The sequence below is a fragment of the Dasypus novemcinctus genome, chromosome 22, assembly GCF_030445035.2.
Source record: "Dasypus novemcinctus isolate mDasNov1 chromosome 22, mDasNov1.1.hap2, whole genome shotgun sequence".
Taxonomy (NCBI): Eukaryota; Metazoa; Chordata; class Mammalia; order Cingulata; family Dasypodidae; genus Dasypus; species Dasypus novemcinctus.
This window is the reverse complement of record NC_080694.1, coordinates 10474635-10479222: the sequence shown is the minus strand read 5'-3', so window position 1 is coordinate 10479222 and position 4588 is coordinate 10474635. Positions and strand designations below refer to the sequence as shown.

Genomic DNA, 4588 nt, shown 5'->3' with positions numbered 1-4588 from the left:
TACCCCCCCAGCTGTTGTTTTTAATTGTTTCCACTATGAGTATATATAGACATTACCATATACCCTGGGCATATGCCCTGTATAACTCCCTGTCAACCATATATATCTTGTCAATAACATCCCATATCAGTATTCCTCCGCTGCCATTGTTGAACCACTCTGTGATCCAAAACTTCCCGTAAAGTGAATCCCAACATAATGTCAGCTTCAGAAGAGTCTTAGATCACCAAAATTCATATATACAATATACAGTATTTCCCCAGATCCACCATAAAACCTTTTCCCTTCCACAGCAATAATCTTTTAACTTAGTCATATCATATTTCCTGAAACTGATGTAGGGATTCCGAGACAATAGCTTTCAAACAAGGTGACAGCTGTACTTACTATGTGGTCCATACTTTAGGTTGTACAGTTTTCTAAATTTTTTAGTTATCCTATGTTTGTCTTATGGTTTTCATTATTAGTCTGTCGTCCCCTATATTTTTTTGGTGTAATATTAGCTGTTTTATATTCATCCTCGTGTACTCTCACATAACTCCTCTTTTGCCCCCTTATTTACCTTTGTTCCATCCATTGCACATCCATTTTCCCCTCCCCTTAGGGCCCACAACGCCTGCCAATCTAATGCCCTGGGAGCCGTCCTTTCTCACGGGAGATACAGTTCTCTCTATTTGACGGCATTAGTCTTCCCCAGGATATGGGTCCACCCCACCCAATGGTAGAACCCACCTTGGCAAAATGAGCCTTCAGCTATTCCCTCCGGAGTCCGTCCCGCACCAGACCATTTTTATCCCCACCCTTGTGGCTTTTTGCTTGCTGTCTGCTCTCTGTGCCCATTTGCTGTGCATTCTTCTGTGATGGTATTTATTTATTTATTTATTCCCCCCCTTGTGGCTTGCTTGTTGTCTGCTCTCTGTGTCCATTTTCTGCATGCTCTTCTGTGTTTTTGCTTGTCTCCCTTTTTTTTGTGTCACCTTGTTGAGTTGGCTCTCCATGGCACTGGCAGGCCAGGTGGCACTCTGCCATGCTGGTGGACCAGGTGGCACTCTGCGGCACTGGTGGGTGAGCCTGCCTTCACAAGGAGGCCCTGGGATGCAAACCTGGGGTTTCCCATATGGTAGATGGGAGCCCAACTAATTGAGCCACAGCCACTTTCCTATTTTTATTACTTTTTAATAGCAAGAGTGCTGATTGTATTATTTAATGTTTTGAATTGGTATTTTCTTTGTAGTTTCCTCAGCCCATTCTTTTATTTTGAAGCATGCTAATTACATTTAGGTGTGTTCATAGTAAAGATACTTTATATAGAGCTGAATTTAACTTAATTACCTGACCTATGCTATTGAATATTATAATAGGTTAATTAAGCCCTTTTAAATTTATTGACAAGAAAGTCATATTTGGTTTTGTATTTCTCATTTATTTTATAATACTGTTTTCTATATATTAAATAACCTATGATGTGTTCTTTAAGAACTTTAGTAAAATTGAAATTCGTTAAAAAATGTGCACTTACTGTGGATGAACTTTCAGGAACTGAGCAAACTTCTGTACCTAGCACTCGCGTCTAGCATTGCATTATCCCAGGTACTCCATAATTCCTATTTGTTTCTCTTTCCAGTCACTAATCCCCCAACACTGAATGGCTCCATCCAGTGATTACTATCCTAATTTGTAACTATAAATTATTTTGTATGTTTTTGTTGCATAATAATATAATCACAGTTTTGCATGGGACAGGAAAGACAAGATGGCCATTGCAAAGGAACTTTGGAAAGTTCATTCATGTACAGAGCTGGACTGTGGTAAAGTCTGGGTTCATAGAAGTTTAAAGTTACAACATTAGTTAAATTAAATACTTTCTTGAGATGATCCAAGAATAGTTATCTGATTTTATGTTAAGATGTAATGCGTACTATGTAAATTAATTTTCAAAATTTAAAATAATCAATCTTGCATTACTGAAAGTAACCAAAAAGTTTTCCTTAAAAATGTAAAAGTATTTTTGGTAATGATTCTATCTTGACATGGATTTCTCTTTAACCTATCTAATTTCTATGATTTCCAAATGAATTTAATAAAGACATATATTACTAATCATATTCTATAGTTTTTCTTTCAGTTTGTTAACTTTTGTTTTCTAGGAGTGTACCAATTTAATATAAAATATAATGTTCATTACCACAAAATGTACAATTGTATCTTTTTATAATGCTTTTAATATATTTTATGCAATTTTTCTTCATTCCTAATATAGGTAATTCGTTCCAAAAGATTTGTTAATTTCATTTTTAGGAGACGGGAAGTGCAGAGCTCCAGCCGTTGTTGCTGGTGGCCACGGCCGCTGCAGTTGCTTGAGCCCCAGGCGCCTCGTCTCTTGCTGCAGCCCAGGACGGCGGTTTGCTGGGAAAGGGGTAGTCGATGGCGGCAGCACCAAGGAGCCTAAGCCCTCTTCAGTGTCGTTTGGGTGGCCGGAGGAAATTCACACAAACGGAAAGGAGTAACAGAGAAGGAAGTAACTCTTCACTTGTTATCAGGAGAACAGCTGCTTTGTGAAGCCAGCACAGTACTGAAGTATGTCCAGGAAGATTCACGTCAGCATGGTATCTATGGGAGCCTTGTCTGCGCAGACTTCAAGGTGCTTTCTTTTTTTTTCAAGATGCTTTCTTGAGTGGTGATGAATCTGCATTTGATAATGATGAAACTCAATTGAAGAAAAGGCTTATAGGAGAAAATGACATAACAGTCCACTGTGTTGATTAGATTTAAGGGGAGATTAATGAGAAAAAAACAAACCAAACCAAAAATCTCTCTTTGGACAACTAAAGAAATATCCTGAGAAATTCATCATCCACTGCAATGACTTCCGAATATTCCACTTATCTTGGCATAATCCATCATAACCAAGCTCCTAAAGTACTTAAACATTTGTTCCTGTTTTGCTGTGTACTGCACAAAGCAGTACAGCCACAGATGCCAAGAACCTTACTGTAATGTTTGAAAGGCTCAAGGGCTGGTGTTGGTAATTAGAGACCAAAGGCAAGGTGAAGTACTAGGCAGTGTCAATGAGGGCCATACAGTTTGTGAAAGGTTGCTAGAGCACTTCGTTGTCTCTATCCCTCCTCCTGAAGAGGATAGTCCACACATCCATGGTCAAGGAGTACCAATATGGTGTTGGTCCTGCCACAGTGGATGTGCCCTTTTAAAAATGTCACCTCTGCCCAAAGAACAGGAAGATGGCAATTTACAAATCCAAAAAGGCTTCTTGGATGGAATTTACAAGACCATCCACAGCTACCCTATGAAATTGTTAAAACTGAAGACCTATCAAGCAACTTCTGATTCCTGCAGGAAATCCAGACTGCATACTCTAAATTTAAACAGCTATTTCTGATTGATAATAGTACTGAATTTTGGGACACAGATATAAAATGTTTTTCTCTGTTGGAAAGCAGCAGCTGGCTTGACATAATCAGACATTGTCTAAAAAAAGCAATAGAGATTACAGAATATTTGGAAGGACAGAGCATGAATGTTCTTCTCTTAGAGGAGAACACTTCTGACCTCCACTATGTCGTTTCCTCTCAGGTGATGATGGACACACACTGTAGAACTAGGTTTGGTTTCCAGAGTCTCATCCAAAAGGAGTGGATCATTGGTGGGCACTGTTTCCTGGATCACTGCAACCATCTATGCCAGAGTGACAAAGAAGAAAGTCTCCTGCATTCCTGCTTTTCTTAGATTGTGTGTGGCAACTGGCACATCATTCCCCAGCATTTGAATTCATGGATACTTACCTGTTTTGTCAGATAGCCTGTACATACTTATTTTTAGCACCTTCTTCTTCAATTTATCCATCAAAATGATACTAACATGGATAGGGAAGGCCAGGATACACAAAGCAAGCCTTTGCATCTGCTCACCGTGTGGGATTGGTCTGTACAGTTTGAACCCAAAGCCCAGATGTTGCTCCAATACCATCTTAATGTGGAAAAGCCAAAAACTGGACAAAGGTCAGTGAAAAGGAATGTGTTTCAAACATCAACAACAACTTTCTTTGCCACTCACTCAGCCTAAACCATCTCCCAAAAGAGGGTTTTTCAGGGAAGAAACAGATCATTTAATTAACAACCCTCTAAGCAAGAGAATTAGCAAACTTATTAATTCTTCAGATGAGCTGCAAGACAACCTTTGGGCATTCTATGACAGATGGCACATAAACCTATTGACTACTGTGGTTTGTTGTTGCCTCACAGAGAGGGGCCAGAAAGCTAAGTCTGGGCCCAGTGGTACTTGAGTTGGATTCAAGAAGTCCAGATCCTAATTGGCACAGTGGCCACTAGAGCAAACTCTTGTAAAGAATGGTGGAAGGTCAGAGCTTACAAGAGAAAATAGAGACACCACAGGCAGGTGGCCTACCAGCAGAGGCTTTCACCCTGCTGAGGAATTCTTCCTGCCTGTACCATTTGTTTTGCTCCAGTCACAGTCCTCTAAGTCTGTCTTACCTACAAGTGGTTGAAAAGATCTGTGAGATGAAGACTTGGCCAAACAACAAGGTGAGTTTGTGGATCTAGGTGATGTGTGA

At 39.8% G+C, this 4588-nt stretch overlaps 1 pseudogene; it reads left to right on the top strand.

Moving 5' to 3' along the window:
* Positions 1–1753: 1753 nt before the first annotated feature.
* LOC101444669 (myotubularin-related protein 12-like) lies at positions 1754–4588 on the top strand (annotated as a pseudogene).